Raw genomic sequence first — 12,780 nt, 5'->3', positions numbered from 1 at the left:
TATTGATAGAAATCTTTACTTACTTAATTGCTATTTTATATATGGATGATCTAATTTTTGGAGGCAGTGATCACATGTGCAAGAATTTTTCTAGTGAAATGCAAAAGGAATTTGAAATGTCTATGATTGGTGAGTTAAATTATTTTCTTGCATTACAATTCAATCAAAATAGTAAAGACATTTTTATTTCTTAGTAAAAATATGTTAGAGAGATATTGATGAAGATTGGATTCAAAAATTCCAAACCAGTATGTACTCCCATGAATACCGAATGCAAATTCTCTAAAGATGATAACTATTCTAAGACTGATGCAAGAAAATACATATCAATGATTATAGTATTATTATATCTAACTACTACAAGACCATATATCATGCATGTTGTTTGTCTTGTAGTTAGATTTCAGCAATAATCGAAAGAGTCACATGTTGTTGCAGTGAAGAGGATATTAAAATACTTGAAAAAAATAGAATATTTTGGACTTAGTATCCTAGAGGATCAAACTTTACTCTAAAAGCTTATACTGATGTAGATTAGGTGGGAAGTGTTAATGACAGGAAGAGTACAAGTGGTGGAGCATTTTTCCTTGGCTCTCGATTAGTTGCATGGTTAAGTAAGAAGTAGGATTATGTGTCTTTATAAACCATAGAAGCTAAGTACATTATAGCTTCTTCATGCTACAATCAGGTGCTTTGGATGAAATGAAAACTAAAGGATATATGTGTGTTGTTTGATTAACATGATCTCAATCATGTGTGATAATACAAGTGTAATCAATATTTTGAAGGACCCAGTTTTGCATTCTAGAACAAAGCATATTTCTATTTGGTATCATTCCTTGAGAGAGAAAGTTTTAAATAGTGAGGTAAAACTTGAATATGTAACTAAAAATGAGAAAGTTGAAGATATCTTTACCAAGGATTAATGCAAAGATACTTTTGAGTATCTCTAATAGATGTTGGCAGTCATACCACATCCTAATTTGAACTAAGTGCATCTGGTAGTGCATTAGTCTAGGATATTTCATGCATAGTTCAGTATAGAATAATGTTTGGGGATTCCTCTTAGGGGGAGTAGTGTGATTTTTAAGTTGAATTGTTGTTCACCTTTGTCTTTGATGTCAAAGTGGGAGAGTATTTGGGAAGTCTTGTTGAGAAAGTTGTTGGAGAAATTGCTTGTCATTGATAATTTTTGCCATCAATGACAAAGGGAGAGATTGATGTAAATGTAATTGAAAATGTGAAGTTGATTGATGTATCAATATGGTTGTCATTGATGTCAACATGTTGATATTATTTTAGTGTTTGGTTTTGCTCCGTATTTTCTAAATTATTGCCAATATATTCATGATGTGTTGTCATTTTGTTGGATATTTCCTTAAGATTGTACTATCGTGTTTTTGTGGTCTAAAAGTTGTGCTCTTGAAGTCTATGCAGTGATGATAATTATTGTATCATAGAGTTTGCAAAGCTTCACATTAGCCCGTATTTTTAGTTCTCCTATTGTTTTTTTGTATGTATGCTATTCATGAATGTATCTTTGTTATTTTGATTCGCCACATGTTGTTGTCTTCTAGAAATGTTTTTTCAGCTATGTTGTTTCCTAGTCTAATTGACCCTGAATGCTCTATCTTTTGGTCTGGTGATTCTTGTGTTTGTATAATGTGTTGTTGCATTGTGGTGTGGTCCACTTCTCATTCCTTTCCACCACATGACTTATTTTGAATTGTGTTTTATTATCTCCTTCGGTGACTTAGAAAATCTATTTTTGAAATCTATATATTTAAAGAACGGTTGTAATGAAATATCAATGGAATGATATATAGAAGGAAATTAATTGTAAAAGGAAGATCTACCTTTGGTGATATGAAGTAGATGATCAGTATGGTTGTATGCTGATGTTATTTGGTACTCGTGGCAGTGAGCCTAAGGTTTCTTTTGGCACTGCAACGGTGTGGTAGTTGTGCCCTTATGGTGGATTCTTTCTTTCTTCCTCTTGATAGTGAGACCTCCTTTTCCTGGCAGTTTATACATATATATACATATATATACATACACACACACACACACACACACACACACACACACACACACACACACATATATATGTGTGTGTGTGTATTTATGTATGTATGTATGTATATATACATATATATATATGTGTGTGTGTGTGTGTGTGTATATATATATATATATATACATATAAATGTATATATATGTATGTATGTATACATACACACACACACACACACACATATTTATACAATGGAAAAATGGAGAACCTTAGCCAATTCACCATTTGGAGGAAGAGCGAATTTTACTAAGGTTGAATTTTCTCTTGGGGAGACTTTACATTCAAAAGAGGGGGTGAATCGACTCGATCCAATCCTAAATGATGCAAGGATTGAATACTAAGTAGATTGGTTGAAATTGGAATGTAATTGATCGTCTTTTGTAAGTTGATTGATTAAATTATGACTAAGTGCTGGAAATAAAGACAAAGTATGAGAAAATTGTGAGCTACAAATTCGGTATTTAGTCATGCACCTGGATATGAGAAGTTTGAGATGATTCAAATTTGCTCTACAAAATCTGATAAAATTTGCAGGGATCGTGTGCAGGGACAAGGGCACCCTCCTATCAGTCCTCTGAACATTTCGTGTGTTGAAAAGGGTTTTCCATCCTTGCGAATAAATCTTGATTCTAGAAGGACAGCTACATACATGTTTCCTATATACAGAAAGAAAGGGAAATGTGTTGGGAATAGTTGTTTGTCTTCGGATAAAACCCCAGTTTTAGAATTAACAAAGTGGTTGAAATAATGTAAATGAAATGATTGAAAGTAGAAATTATCCTCTTTGAGGGGATGTTGAATTGACTGGAATTGAAATAATTATACCTCCTTGTGAATTTTTTCTTGCCTCCACATGGAATTAGGGTTTTATGAAATAGAATGTTGATCTCCTCTTCAATGCTTGAAATCTTGTCTCTATTATTGTTCCAAACCATGAACGAAGCCTGAAAATGCTCAATTTCTCTTGAATGCTTGAAAGGTTGATCTCTTGAATTCTTGATGAGCTCTTGTGTTTTCATGATATTTCAACTGAGAGGGGAAATCCCTCTTATATACTTGCTAGTGGATTTAATTGATTGATTTTCTAGCTTAAGCCGACATAAAAGAGAATTTCTCGCTTCAAATTTGTGTTAGGTCCAAGGGAGTGAATCAAGATAGGTCCCGACTAAGGGATCCCAATGCACCACACCCTATTCCTGGTAAGGACTAGGGCACCATGCCCTGGTCCTACTCTATTTTGGAGTAGGATCAAGGTACAGGAAAAATGCTATGTTGAATTTCAATGTATTTTTGATGTGCATGAGCATATTCAGGTCTCCGATCAAGACAAGGGGTGCAAACACTAAGGATACGACCCAAACACAATAAAAAATCACAAGGGGTGCAATTTTAGCATGTTACAATATATATGTGTGTGTGTGTGTGTACATATATATATATATATATATATATATATATATATATATCTGTGTGTGTATTTATCTATATATACATATGTATACATGTATGTATATATACATATACATATTCATATATATATAAATATACATCTATACATATATATATACATGCATGTATACATACATATATATATACATAGATTTATATATATATATATATACATGTATATATATACATACATATATATACATGTATGTATATACATGCATGTGTAGCATCCTAAATAGTACCCCCTTACAATTTAGTCCACTTTTTGGTGCTCCTCTCAACGTTCATGTCCATAAATAGAAATATGACCTAATTTTGCCCATACCATTCAATTCTAGCCCCCTTTTTTCATTTTCACATCACTTAGCATTTTGGTTCTATCCCTTAAATGGGGTAGGACCAAAGTGTGGCACCTTGGTCCTCCCACCTTAATTGCCCTCCTTTAATAGTCTGAATGATTTAGAAGGAATGTGATCCCGATGTCAGCCTACATCATAAAATTAAGATGTTTGATGATGGGCAAGTATAAAATATGGTCCATTCACCTCATTTCAATATAGAAGAGAATCATAAGATGTACAATGTATTTGTATTCAAGTAATCTATCATTCAAGCATTGAAGTGTTTATCTTCAAGCATTTCGTGGCTGCATATTCTTTATTTTTTTATTGTGGAGCAACATTACAACATTCATATTCAAGCATGTGTGTGTGATTAGATTTTTATCATGTTCATGTCATTTTTTACAACATTTATGATTACAATCAAGAAGAAAAGCATTTTATCAGTCATTACAGATCTAAGGTACATATTTCTAACATTTATTTTAGTATTTGTAATATTTCATTCAAGTTTAACTCCTAAATCAAGTTTTGACTTCGGAAAACCCTTATTCCCAACCTATTTCCCATTCTTTCTATGTACAAGAAACAGGGGCGGAGCTGCGATTTTTCAGAATAAGCATTATTTACAGTGATGAATCAATCCCCTTTTGGAGTGTGAAAATTTCATATGACCAAGCCATCGACAAAATAGTCCCTTCTTTTTAGGAGCTTCTTCGAGGAAAAAGTTCCAATCTTCTTACATTTCTTAGATCCAGATTCATGGCTTGATTTAATACCTTTAGCTTAGTCTTTCTACATTTCTACCTTCATTTCAAACAATTTTACCCTAACTTGAGAAATTAAATTCACAAAAGAGAGAAATCCCCAATCCAATTAGAATTCTTAGCCCTAATCCTTTCTATTTTGTGACTAGATCTATTGGATCGTAATCCTCTTTTGAATGTTATAGTCACTAAGCAACAAAATTAAAGGTTGTCATCCTTCTTGTGGTGGAAACCCTAATTTGTTCACCCATTACATTTTTGGTGAACCCAACTCCTTGCACCTTTATTTTAGAGTTATGTTCTTAGATTTGAATTTTTATGCAATTTAAAATTCAAATTTACATTTACAAGTTTAATTTCCAACTGAATTCCAAAAATTTAGAGGTTAATTTCACAAAAACCCTAATTTTTAATTCAAAAATTGAGCTTATGGATTGTTTAAATTGGATTGCTTCAAATATGATTTAGAAACATCTCATAATTCAAATTAAATTCATAGATATCATTTTAATCAAATTATATAAATTTAGAGGTTTAATTCATTAAAACCCTAATTTATTTTGGTTAATTTGGTTTGTGGGTGGCACGACTTTTCACATCAGTTTTTCAAATCTGATTTAAAAAAATTCATGATAGCACTTAATAGATTTTATTTATTCTATATTTCACATATGAATACCTTTCTTTTCACTGGCATTTATCAAAATCATGTGTTGGATAATGGCTTCTTTCATTTCACATTTCTTCATTCGTAGCAGTTTGGCATATTATGTTTGTAGAGTTTCAAAAGTGCTTCCTCTTAATCAATTTGATCTCAAATATTTCATTTATAGTGCATTTTATTTTATTATCATGTTTTTGGGAAAATGCATTCCATATGTAGATCACTTGAAATATTTTGTAGATCCCAATTCTAGAAATGTTAATAAGAAACCTAATACTTGTACCTCTTCTAGGGTATCTAATGAGAATGAATAACATAATAGTACTCCTATAAATTATATCACTAATGGAGAGAAAGTACTAAAGAGTAAAATTCCACCATCTTCTTCTCATATTAATACCCTAGTGCAAGGGGGACAAGATCAAAATATTGGAGTTTTCGACTCTCTAGTTCCTCCTTACTCTCTTAGAGCCTATCTTAGTAACCAAAACATTAGTATAAAAGATGTTGTTATGCATTTTATTCATGATCTATCTCTGAACATAACATTAAGAAAATATGAGGCCTTACATGATAAGGATCTTCCTTCCGAATCTACCAAATAAGATTTACATGATGAAAGAAATAAAAATCCTCCACCAGAAGATATTCCTTCTTCATCTACTAATCCCTTTGTTACTTATAAATATACTTACACTACAAAGTTAAAAGAAATTTATTATAATATTCCTCTTCCCTATCAATTAAAATATTCTTATAGGAGTGGCTTTAACATAATATCAAAACAAGGTTTTAAAAAAAAAGGACTCGAAAAGTTTGAACAAAGAGTTTGAGTCCCTATAAACCCTCCTACTCAAACAAGCACAAAAGGCCTAGGAAATGATCACAAATATCTTATTGATGATCTCCTTAGTATTCAAGACTTCAAAGACCATCTTGCAAGACAACAAGTTAGATGTGTAGTTACAGGTGCTTTTTCTTCAAAACCTGCTTTTCGTTCATATCACAAAACTAATGATCACACTACCAATGATTGTCCTGATTTTTTAGAATGCAATGAAAGGACTTATTGATAGTGGAAAATTTCAAATCATAGATGAAAATCCTTCTTCTTCTAACAATCCTAATCCTACATCACAAGAGAAAAATCATATTCCTATTCATGATCAAGAAAGGTTAGCAACTTAAATATTCTGGAAACTAAAGCATGACCAAAATGTTTTTTTACTTTTGTAAAAATCAACAATAAGCATAAATAAGGTAGTGAAAATTGTCTTTTTCATCATGGTAGTACTCATTCTCTTGGAAAGTGTAAGGCATTTAAGGAATTTGTTGAAGAACAATTAGATAATGCTCAAATATATATTTCAACTGATATTGCTTTCTTTCTCGATGAGAAGGTAGTGCCTTAACAATATTCTCACCCTCCATGTTTATCCTCACCCTATGATACAAGTAGTTAACTTAATTGGGGGATCTTTTTCATTAGAGGTGGTGCTTTTTAAATTTAAAACATCTTGGGGCAGCAACATGGTCTATTCTTGCCTGTATACTTGGGGGGCAAGAACCTTATTCTTATTATCTCTATATCTAAAGTATAACTATTCCATTTAGGGGTTGAATTTTTCATTTTTTTTATATCCTCTCTTGCATGACATGGTATGTCTCTTATCACTAATCCCTCAAGGGTATTTTTGATCTTTCCTTTTTTTCTTTCTTTCTCTTTGAATATTAACTCTTCTTTAGAGTTGCATTTTACATATCTGAATGTATTTCTTGCATTGAATATTTATTTATGTGAGTACATTGTTCATTTTCTTATGTCTAATCTCTCCTTAGAGGTTGTGTAATTCTTCTCATTGTCCTTACAGTTGGGGGACAATGATTTCTTTTTCTGTCTCCTTTCTAAGGATCAACTTTTCCTTTGTTGAACAGTGTGTGCTTATGATTTCATTTCATACCTTGTGTGAAGTTATTGTTTTCTCAAGGATTCTCTCTTATGAAAGAGGTGTACATACTTTGATACAACCTATTTTCATTTGGCAATGAATATCTATTATAAACTTATCACTCACTTTTTCTCAAAAGTATGTCATCCTTCATCAAGAATCCCTTTCACCTAGCAATAGGGGGAAGGTATACATTCTCATTCTTCTTCCCTTCTCTTGGTAGACTATGTTATGTGTGTTCACAAAAATCCTCTTGGAGGTAGATGTCTTTTGAGAAAATTTCTCTTCTCCTTGAAGGATCCTCTTTACACTTGTTGCAAAATATCTCTTTTTGAACTATGTTATCCTTGCTTGAAGAGTATTCCTTTTCTATCTTGGATTTATGACATTGTTACCTAAAGGATATCTCCTTGGTACTGAAGGTGGGTATCCTTGTTTCTAGCTTCCTTAAGACATCAACATAGGGCTATGCTCCCGAAACCAGACATTCAACCCTTGGAATTTTTAGATTCATTATATATCTTAAACAGGTTGAAGCACACTCAAAACCATAGGAAACAAACTCTTATATGGGGTGCTATATACTTGGAACCAGACATCACTTTCACACATGCATGAATATGAGTGAAACTAAAAAATATGGTTAGACTATTCAAACTCTCCTCCCCAACATGGATCACCTAGAGAAACATATCTAGGGGAAAGTATCCATGTCCTTTCTCATCATTATTCTCATGGATCACCTAGAGACATATCTAGCATGTATCTGCACTCTCTCTTTCCCTCTTCTCATGAATTCATATATTTTATATTGATGGTTCATGGATGATGCATTCTTTTCATTTTATGTGATTCCATATGCTCTTGAGATGGCATTTGTCAAAAATGATATTAGTTTTTAAGACATTTTAATATTGAAGCATATTCACTTCGTTGACCAAAGATCTTATTTTGGACCTTTAGCTTTTGTGTTGTGTGTCTTTTGTCTTTTATATTTTTCCTTTTGTTTCTCTCTTTCTTTATCTGTCTTTTTATTTTTTTTGTCTTTCTTTGTGTGCCCTTGCATATGTTTTAATGAGTTAAGATCCTAAGATTGGTGGCTTGATCCCTTGAAATTAGTGATGTCTTATACTCCTTGTGATTGTGCTCATCATTTCTCCCCTTTTTTCATCTCTCTTTCCTCTACTTTATCATGAGTATTTGCATAGGCTCATACTCTTTCTCAAGTGGGAGCTAAATATAACATCCTAAATTGTACTCCCTTACAATTTAGTCCACATTTTGTCTCTCCTTTTAGCATTCATGTCCATAAACAAGACTAGGACCTAATCATAGTATCCCTCCTCGTTTAGAATCTTTTTGTATGTTTTTTATTGACTTCAGTTGACTGTTCATTGGAACATTATTGTATATTGATTTAGATTATGTGCAATGTTATTTCATGCTTTATCTTGAATTGTGGTGTATGATTTTAAGTAGTATCTCAGTGCTTATGGTTAATGTTATTTTTTATGGATCATTACCATGGACTGACACTTTTACCTTATAAGTGTGATGCGTTATTTATATGTTGTGTCTTTGCATCTGTATGGGATGCGAGGGGATAAGTTTCCTTCACTCACTTTGGTGAGACAGGGAACATCATGATTCTCCTTCATCGGTGTGTGTGTCTTTTACAAGACAGGGTTTTCGTTGCATAAAAAGATCAACTTGTCAATGCATGATACAACCACTAGACTTATAGAATCTATAGGAGGTTGTTAAACCATGTCACGAATCCCTACGAGGGAAGCTGGCCCACTGCCAACAACCCCCCTCCCAACATCACTCATTGCAGCCTACGTGATTCAAACCTATGACCAAGCTCTGATACCACTTGTTACAAGATAGGGTTGTCGTTGCACCAAAAGATTGACCTCTCAATGCTCGATACAACCACTAGACTTATAGAATCCACAGGAGGTTGTTAAACCATGCAAGGGATGCTAGCCCACTGCCAATAGTCTCATGTCTATATATATATATATATATATATATGCATGTGTGGTTCTTTGGTGTAGGACATTGCAGGTACAAGTATCGGGTAGGTATGGGGTATCAACTCCACCTGGTTTCATAGGTCTGAGTGTGCCTTAGTGGAGGAGATAGTTGTTGGACCCTAACTTCACTCGTATGAGTGTTGTCAGTTGGTTGTCTTTCCCATCTGGCTAGTATGCAAGTCATAGTGCTTTGGTTTGGTCATTTATGAGTTGACATTTGATCATTCTTCATTTTGTGTGCTTTCGTTCATCTAAATGGTTATTTAATTGAATGGATAATGCTATCTTATGTTGGAGTAATTATTTATTTATTATGCTACGAGATTACTAATTTAATTAAATTAATGATTTGCTAGATTAAATGGTTAAATGGCTTATTTTATTGTGTAAAGTTGCATTAATATATTCAGTGGAAGGAAATAAATAACTGCCTAGTCATTTAAGTTTTAAATGCTTGTGTTGAAAGGAAGTATTTTGGGAAATAGAAAATAAAATAAAAATCTTTTCTTTTTACCTTTCCATTTGACTTTTGATTTTTAATTGTTTTTGGAAAAGAGGAAATCTGATTGCTTTTTACTTTTTAAATATTTTAATCTGATTGGAGGAGAAAACTTTTAACCTAGAAATTTTAGGTTGAAATGATTTTTCCCATATAATTCTAGAAATTCGCAGGAATGGAGAGGCAGAAAATTTGGAAGAGAAATTTGGAAAACCATTCTGAAAGAGGAGCCGAAATTCGATTTGGTTTGCAAGGACTAGGATTCTTCCATCATTTTGCTTGCTAGTTTGCTTCAAGGTTGGATAATCTCTTCTTGTTTTGAAATTTAAATTTGATTTTTCAGTTGCTTCCCGTGTATAGAAAAAAAATGCAAATCTTCTTGTAGAATCTTTTGGAATGATTTAAATGGAAGAAAGAGTGTGTGATATTGTTGATTTTGTGAAACTCATATCATATGTTTGCATATAGGAAAGAAATGGATCATTTCTCTATTTTCTATTTGTTATTTATTCTAAAAATCAACTCCTTGATTTACCTCTCCTATTTGGAATAAAATGAATTAGGTTTAGTTTGTTGTGTGCTTCCTAGTATCTAATTTCCCAAGATTTGGGGTTCTTGTGTGATTTTATTTCACCATTTGCCTTATTGGTAAATATCCATTTGAAAATTGGATTTGGCATTGTGTATGTGTGTGTTTGTGAAATGATCAGAGAATGAATCATTTTCATGTTTAAACAATTTTGGGTATATTGATTTTAATGCTTTGGAAGGCATGTATTTTATTTTCTTATCGTGGACCTTACCTTACCCCGTGATGGGCTAGTCCCACCACACGGGTTGATAGTGTCTACTACGTGCAGGTAGAAGGACTACCCGACGATACTACCACTACCAGTTGGTAGAAATGATACTTGTAGGTAGCGGAAGCTACCAGAGGTAGCAGTACTACCGATCAGTAGTACCACTACCGATTGGTAACAGTCCTACCAGTCGATAGTGGCTGCTACCGGTTGGTAGCAGCACTACCATTCGGTAGGCCTGCTACCAATGGTAGAATTACTACCAGCAGGTAGTATCTACTGCCTCAGCAACAACACTATTGTGGGATGGCCTTGGGCCTCGTTTGACCTTGTACGCTTAGCAGTACAAATTTCTATGTGCTATGAATTTAATTTTTATTAAATAAAATATTTTAATGTGGTTTTTATGTTAAATAAATAGTGATTTTTATTATATGGATTAATAAATCTATCAATGGAAATCAAGGCATGAATTAGTAATGAAAATTGGTGATTTGGATATGTTCTGAAAATGAATTAACTTCCTATTAGGAATTCATGTTTAAATCGGTTGAATGTTTAATGTGGAATTCATGCTTGAATGAATATTTATTTGGAAATTGAATAGATGTGAATATAATAAAAGAGTGTTTTATTTAATTTTCAGTCAATGATGTTGCAAGTGCTTATGATTCTAATTTTCTCAAAGATTGTCTGAGTGCAGACTTAGTGAAATTAGCTTTCCTTGCAAGAGTTATATTGTGTTATTTCTGGTATGTGGTTCAATCATCTGGTGGTGGTGTATTTGGTACCTTTGACTAAGTGGTATATGATGACTTCATTGTCTTAACCATGTAGTGTCTTTGCCTTATGGTTAACCAAGAGTCAGTATGTCCTTGTCATAACCACTTGTTTCTAGATAGGGGTGTTATGGATGTCTGCTTTGCCATAGGGTCCTCATGGAGTGACCATGTTTGTCTAGTTTCCTTTGAGAGAGTGGCTTTTGAGTGGGGGCCATGCCCAAAGTGGTTGGCAGGATAACCCATCGAAAGTCAGATAATAAAGTGATAATTTAATTAATTGATTAGTTGGGTAGTTCATAACATTAAATAAGATATTGTACCTCATGCATAGGTGACTACTTGTACAGGGTTCATAATGTAGTGAGAAGGCCTGGAATGTAAAACCGATGACCTTGTCTTAACGAAAGGTTGGTAGGGTCCGCATGAGACTTATTTGGAGTCAGAGGTTTGGGAAAGGTTACTGAGATAACCCAAGATGGGGGCCGTGACCTATGGAGGCCAACCATGGTAACCATCATAAGCTATGTGATAGAACTCTCTCTTTAGGTTCACTTGTGTTTGTGACATTGTTTCACTTGTGTATTTGTGATGTTGAGTCACACATATTATTGAGGAGTCGTATGGTGTTGTCATGGAGTTGTATTGTCTTTTGACCATGACATTATTTTTCTTGCTTGAGGGTCCTCAACTATCTCCTAGCATGGTGGGGTGATTCCATTTTCGGAATTACTTGGTCAAGTGGTAGTGCCACATCCCATCGGATGTTCTTTTTCATACCTTCATGCAGGGATTGGCTTCGCATGTGTTTATGTGGTTCATGAATCATGCTCTATCTCATGTTTGGAGATTAGTGTTATTTGGAGACCTATATGGTCATTGTATCATGATCTTATGCAACCTTGTATTTGGTTAAGTTGTATATTTATATGTATATTGAGAAGCCATGTATTGGAAGAGCAATGTAATCCGAATTTTGGGATGTTACTTATCAGTTTCCTTTATGATATGTGTAAATGCTTATTGAAGAGAAACTATGTTGTATCCTTTCATTCTTTCAGTGGTGTATCTATTATTGCATATGGCTTCTTATGTTCATTGGGTTATGATGGATTATTGGATTAATCATATTGTGGAATTTATCTTTTGGTTAAATTGTTTATTGGTAACCCTTAAATAATTTTGGTGTAAGGCTTCCCCTTGTGTTTTTGTGCATGTTGTGTTTAATGCACCTATTATGTTTATACTTACAAAAATAAAATTGTTTCACCCTTATTGTGGGTTTTCCTTTGGGGTTCCTCATTACACTAATTCTACCCATATCATTCAATTCTAGTCCCCCTTTTCCATTTTCACATCACTTAGCCCCTTGGTTCTAGCTCTTAAAATGGGGTAGGACCAAGGCTTGGTTCCCTAGTC

The sequence above is a fragment of the Cryptomeria japonica genome, chromosome 8 (genome assembly GCF_030272615.1).
Source record: "Cryptomeria japonica chromosome 8, Sugi_1.0, whole genome shotgun sequence".
Classification (NCBI taxonomy): domain Eukaryota; kingdom Viridiplantae; phylum Streptophyta; class Pinopsida; order Cupressales; family Cupressaceae; genus Cryptomeria; species Cryptomeria japonica.
Note: the sequence above shows the minus strand (reverse complement) of the source record.